This window comes from Lepidochelys kempii, chromosome 19 (genome assembly GCF_965140265.1).
Source record: "Lepidochelys kempii isolate rLepKem1 chromosome 19, rLepKem1.hap2, whole genome shotgun sequence".
In the NCBI taxonomy this organism is placed as follows: domain Eukaryota; kingdom Metazoa; phylum Chordata; order Testudines; family Cheloniidae; genus Lepidochelys; species Lepidochelys kempii.
Window position 1 is genome coordinate 12,846,825 of NC_133274.1, and position 7,038 is coordinate 12,853,862.

Genomic DNA, 7,038 nt, shown 5'->3' on the forward strand with positions numbered 1-7,038 from the left:
TGGCACACTGCGTGGCATGGTGAAGGATGGGTCACGTGGCACACTAGATGCGACAGTGAAGGATGGGTCACGTGGCACACTGCGTGGCATGGTGAAGGATGGGTCACGTGGCACACTAGATGCGACAGTGAAGGATGGGTCACGTGGCACACTGCGTGGCATGGTGAAGGATGGGTCACGTGGCACACTAGATGCGACAGTGAAGGATGGGTCACGTGGCACACTGCGTGGCATGGTGAAGGATGGGTCACGTGGCACACTAGATGCGACAGTGAAGGATGGGTCACGTGGCACACTGCGTGGCATGGTGAAGGATGGGTCACGTGGCACACTGCGTGGCATGGTGAAGGATGGGTCACGTGGCACCCTGGTGAAGCATGGGTCACTTGGCAGACTGGGTGCCGCAGTGAAGGACCGGCAGCTTGGCACAGCTTGACGGTGAAGGATGGGTGATGTGGCCACGCAGTGTGCCAGATGCCACGCTAAGAGGCAGTGATGTGGTGTCCTGGCATACCGAAAGCCATGGCCAACGATGGTGATATCACCAGGTGGTGTGCAGATGTAATCAGTGCTGAATTTGTGCCACAGCTGAGCCTCGGCACCTCAAGGCTTGATCATTCATAGCCCTGGCACCTCTTTCATTACAAATTAAGCACTGGATGTAATCTTTACCCCAAAATTGTGTGGGGCTCTATTAGAGGTCCTGTTCTGGAGTCTTAATCTGCATGGTAGAGTAAATACTACAGAAGTTCTAATAGCCTGATCCAAAGTTCATTAAAATCAATAGAAAGGGGCTTAAGGGGCTTTAAATCAGTTCCTAAGTCACACTAATGACTAGAAGAGACTTTTGTGGATACTTCAATTTAGTGGATGCCACAATTAAAAAAAAAAAAAGGTGTCTGACTCGCGCAATGCACTTTCTTCATTTGACAAGCGTAGTATTGATTATGCATTATGTTGGTACATGGTGTAAGAGTAAATGTTCTGTAACATTTTGTAAAAGTAATAAGTTCTCTAAAGCCTGTTGTGTTTTATTGTCAAGTAAAATAAATAATACGAATATTTTTCTTGTCTATATACATGCTTAATACTGTGTTTAAAGATCTCTTATTTTTACCCCCTGACTTACTCAGTTGGGGACAGAAATGTAAGTTCCTAGAGGCCTCAAGATTAAGTGACTGCTGAGTTTTTAGGATCTACATTTGGACTAAGGTGCTAATTAGCAGTTAGGCACCTAAATCCCTTTGTGGCTCTAGCCTTCAGTCTCTAAGGTCAATGCAGTCCTGGATCTATCTGGTGAGATGGCTAAAGTTTGTCAGTTTATTGCCAGTTGTGCTGATTTCTATGATTTTTTTTTGTCCACTACACTGAGAACCTCCAAACTCATTTCAGCTAACAGTCACACAAGAATCACCATTCAGATGGATTGATCAGTGGGGTCAGGAGTTGAACTGGTAATTTAGGGTCTCATGTTGTGAGGTGCTGAGGATGTAATTTTCACTGTCACTTTTCAGATCAACCTCAAATTGGCACTGACTTTTTATTGTGCGATAACCTGTCATGTACAATGGACTAATGATGGAATATTGCAGGCTGCTGCATATGTTTGTTGAGAAATCAGAATCCTCTTAGGATAAATCCGGAGATGATTCTGTGTATTGTGTATCAGCTCTGCTTAGCAAAGTTAAAGCTGGAAGATCAAAACAAGACAGCAAAAGATTTCTGGGTGTTATACTAACAACTGTGATTTTACATATCTTCATTTGCAAACACCATTCATCCCAAAAGAGACCAGTGTGTTTTGTCAGCTATATACAAGAATCACCTCATCCACCAATGAAATGCAGCTATTTCTGAGGTGGAACATGGCAGCTTTATAGCAGAACATAGTGACACTAAACAGAAGTTTACAGCAGGAAGTGAAGGAAATATACCATACACTGCTGAAATTGCAAGGGGAATTTAGAGGGATAGAATGGAATTACCTCCCAGTTGGAATTCAGTCAGAATACCAGGATAACACCACAGCAGTTGCTTAAAGTGACCAGAAATGGTCAAGACCTAGGATTTCTCTCTCATGTGGGGGGTGGATATTATGTGTAGTTGTCACCGGGGTGGAGCTGGAGGAGTTTGGCTCAGCACAGCCCTGTAGCTTGGACATTGACACCGGGGGAGGAAGGGGGCCGCAGACTGCATGACAAGGAGCAGTTATGTTCATATTCAGAAGTTCACATACTTAGTGAAAAATCCAGTCTCAGAAGCCTTTTTAAACGTTATTAAATAAGAAAAAATAAAATACATATTTATGATTGTTCAATATAACAAATATTCAAGCATTCAAAAAATTCAAAGATTCAGAAATATAAAAAGTATAGCTCTTCATATGCAAGTGCTTGTGTAACATAAAGACTGTTCAGGAAATTAAAGCTGAAGTCTTCTTGGATAATGACGTCGGAATTCCTCCACAAAGACATCCACATTCCGTTTTGAAGTCAAATCACTTTCATATGACAGGTTTCAGAGTAACAGCCGTGTTAGTCTGTATTCACAAAAAGAAAAGGAGTACTTGTGGCACCTTAGAGACTAACCAATTTATTTGAGCATAAGCTTTCGTGAGCTACAGCTCACTTCATCGGATGCAACCGATGCTCACGAAAGCTTATGCTCAAATAAATTGGTTAGTCTCTAAGGTGCCACAAGTACTCCTTTTCTTTTTTCATATGACAGGAGAATTAGGTTTCTCTCTCCTTCATGGGTTATGCTCATCCTCTGGTTTGATAAAATTCTTTTCAAATGAGAAAAGGAATTTTCACAAGCTGCAATTGTTTCTCCAAATAAGACCACTACAGACATTTCAAAAATACATGGGAAAGCCTCCTTGACAGCACCAAGAACTTCTTCAAATTCTTTGCAATTTCTCTTATCTATCAGTGATTTAAATCCAGCCATTTCAATTTGAACTTTCTCAATATCTAATCCAAGCAAGTCAATCAAAGCATGCATTGATTCCAATTTCAAGAGGTCTGGAGAGCTGGTGGAATAGATTGCTGACAAGCTTTTGTATAACTTGGAGTTCTTTGCAGAAAACCTTTGCAATTCACCAGTGGTTTCTGCAATCAATTCATGTAAGTCTGGGACCACTGATGCTCATTTACACATTGAAATCCTAGTAAGTCGTCAGTGACTATGGAATCTTGACATTTTGGGGGCAATACCTTGGCTGTTTTGGTGGCACATCTTAATATTGATGCTTCATCCCATGCATTTCTCAAAACCAAGTGCTCAGATGAAATCTGAGAAAAATCTTCAAACATCTTTCTTCCATTGAAGTTCTTCACAGGCAACAGTTAACTGTTCAACTCTTTTAGCAAGATGCATTAGTTCCTTTTGAAGGTGATTGTTCATAGGAGCAAAAACTTTCAAAATCATTCTCTTAACCTCAGCTAAGGACAAGAATTTGGATGATTCTGTAACTTCCAATAGCCGTCTTGCTTCAATGGACAGGTCACCATATCATATAATCATAGAAGATTAGGGTTGGAAGAGACCTCAGGAGGTCATCTAGTCCAACCCCCTGCTCAAAGCAGGACCAACCCCAACTGTCAAGCTGGGCCTTAAAAACCTCTAAGGATGGAGATTCCACCACCTCTCTAGATAACCCATTCCAGTGCTTCACCACCCTCTTAGTGAAAAAGTTTTTCCTAATATCCATTCACATAGTTTGACAGAATACTCTGAATCTCTTCCAAATTACTGAGGATGAATTCCAAGGTTTTTAGGTGACCAGTCTATCTTGTTTCTACAGTGTGAGTATTTCCAGGTGCTGGTCTTTGTACAGCACATCACTTCATGCCTGTGAAAAAAATTGTATAGAATCTTACAATTTGAAAACATATCTGCCACTGCTGAGTTTGTCTCACACATTTCCCACACCCCTGAGTGACACTGTTATACCGATATAGGTCTGTAGTATAGGCCTGGCCTCAGACTAAGAAACGTGGTGGGGAAAATGGAACACATACTATAGAAGGCGCAAAGAAATTTCCAGGAGGTAGTGCCCCCTCATGCCCCCCTAGTGCCTGGTCACCTGTAGGGAAGGGGTTTGAGTTTAGGCCAGTTGTTGGGTCACATGAACAGGCATCGCAAGATGACAGCTTGTGTGTATGTGTGTGCTTCCTAAAAGAGGGAATCTGCTGCATTAAAGATGGCAACCAGGGGCTATGACAGACTTAAAGGAGGTTGCTCCAGAGCAGACTTGGGCACCAGGGTAAAGAAGAGAAAGACCTCCAGGGGACCCAGAGTCAGGGAGGGCTGTGGAAGAAGCTCTCCATGTCAGCCCTAGGGAAAAGCCTAGAAGCCCAGGAACGACATAGTGAACCTTCTGGGCCTTTAGAAAAAGGCTGGGAATTTCTAGTTTTTAGGTTAATAAACCAGACTTTAAAAGAAGGAGAATAACACCAAGGCGCCTGTTGTGGGGGTTTTGTTTGCCTGTAGAAGGAGGGAAAGTGAGGTAGCAGGTGTTTTGTAACTGCATTCTGGGCAATAACATGAAAGGGCTCCAGGCTTGTTAAACTAAACTGGCTCTTTATTAAGAGAACCATTTGCAAAGCTGCTGCAACTGCAGCGAACATTCTAGCCATGTGCTCACAGACTGACATCCTGGTGCCTCCTCCAAACTGTTGACCTCAGGAGGTCATCTAGTCCAACCCCCTGCTCAAAGCAGAACCAATCCCCAACTAAATCATCCCAGCCAGGGCTTTGTCAAGCCTGACCTTAAAAACTTCTAAGGAAGAAGATTCCACCACCTCCCTAGGTAACACATTCCAGTGCTTCACCACCCTCCTAGTGAAAAAGTTTTACCTAATATCCAACTTAAACCTCCCCCACTGCAACTTGAGACCATTACTCCTTGTTCTGTCATCTGCTACCCCTGAGAACAGTCTAGAGCCATCCTCTTTGGAACCCCCTTTCAGGTAGTTGAAAGAAGCCATCAAATCCACCCTCATTCTTCTCTTCCGCAGGCTAAACAATCCCAGTTCCCTCAGCCTCTCCTCATAAGTCATGTGTTCCAGTCCCCTAATCATTTTTGTTGCCTTCCGCTGCACTCTTTCCAATTTTTCCACATCCTTCTTGTAGCGTGGGGCCCAAAACTGGACACAGTACTCCAGATGAGGCCTCATCAATGTCAAATAGAGGGGAACGATCAAGTCCCTCTATCTGCTGGCAATGCCCCTACATATACATCCCAAAATGCCATTGCCCTTCTTGGCAACAAGGGCACGCTGTTGACTAGATGGTGTTACTATTCTGAGAGCACCTTTGCTAGAGTCTTCAGATTTTGCAATAAAATCCCAGTTAACTGATCATTTTCTATCATTTGTTTAGCTACAAAATAAAAGGCTGTCTCATTAACCGTTTTCAGAGTAGCAGCCGTGTTAGTCTGTTTTTGCAAAAAGAAAAGGAGGACTTTTGGCACCCTAGAGACTAACAAATTTATTTGAGCATAAGCTTTTGTGAGCTGAAGTGAGCTGTAGCTCACGAAAGCTTATGCTCAAATAAATTTGTTAGTCTCTAAGGTGCTACAAGTTCTCCTTTTCTTTTTTCATTAACCGTTGTAAGTCAGCAGAGGTCCATTGAAGTTGATGGAGTAAAATAAAGTCAATACAACTATGCTGATTTACACCAGCTGAGGATCTGGTCCTAATTTTTCCATGGACAAGACATATTGGGCCAAAAACTGCCTGATGTAAGTGAGCCCAAATCCCATTGACTCCAAACACCTGTGTATACTGGGGAGGTGGTTAGCTTTGTTACTTCAGTTCCCCATAGCAGAGTGTGCCAGCATAGGCCACTTCTACTCTCTTCCTGTAATCTCTTATCAGACCCAGCTGCACCAGCTGTCATTTGCAATAACTTTCCCTGACATGGTTGAAATTCTGATGTGTTTTCTCGCTGTGGCAATTTTCTGAGTATTAAAAAATTGAAGGTCCATTTTGATAACAAATCTTTTTCACACGCTAATAAGACACATCCTTTCTTCCTCACTTCTAAGTCCTGGGGCTACAACTCTTCACTGGCTACAAAGCTATAGCTGTATTCTTCCAACCATCCACATGTCTCAGTTTTTCTTCTCTTCTGAGGCACTATAAGCAAATTAAGTGATTGTCAAAGTGAAGAACTAACGTCACCAATGAGAGGCGGACACAGCAGGACCAGGAGCTGTATAGATCTCACATCTGTGTCTCAATCAAGGCTTGCAAACCCCTCTGCTAGTATAGATCTGTCCCCCCTCTCAGCAGCTCTGCCAATCATCTGCACCAAAACTACCTACTGCTCTTGCTGTCTTAGCCCCACCGCATAACTCAGCCAGCCATCTGCATCTCTGTTCAGACCTACCTCACTCCCCTCTGTTCCAGTCCAGAGCTAACCGACTCTGCCACAGAGCTTTCCATTGTAGCTGCCTTTTAAAATACTGTCCAGGTGAGTGGGTGCTGCCCCAACTGCCCCAGCCCCGCAACTCCTCCCTCTAATGCTGGGACTATCAACCACTATCCCATTCTCCAAAAAATGAAGCCTGAATTTGGCTTAAATTCACAGCTGTTGGGTCTCCTTTCTGTACAGCACTCTTCCCAGCTTTGATTTGCCCTGAACCCTCTTGGACTGGGCTTCTCTGTTTGTCCCGTGGTTCAGTCAATCCAGGAGAAAAGTTCCCCTGGCATGTTCAAGTGCCCAGCTGCCTCCTCACTCTCAGTCGTCCCAGCAGCTCACTCCCCTTTATTGCTTGGCCAATTTTCCTGCCCCTGCCTGTTCTTGTGCCCCCCAGAGTGGTGTGACAGGGGCCGCCTGACTTTCCTTGCTCTGCACCTTGTAAAGTCATTTACACCAAATCATGTAAAATGCTTCAATCCTGATCTGGTGGTGTGTTACCCCATTTCACAGTTGGGTGATCCAGGTCCTATTTACACCAGCCTTGGTGAAGCCAGGGAGCCCTGAGTGCTAGTCTATACCCCAGCAGCACCAGTCTTTCCTGCCAGCCCT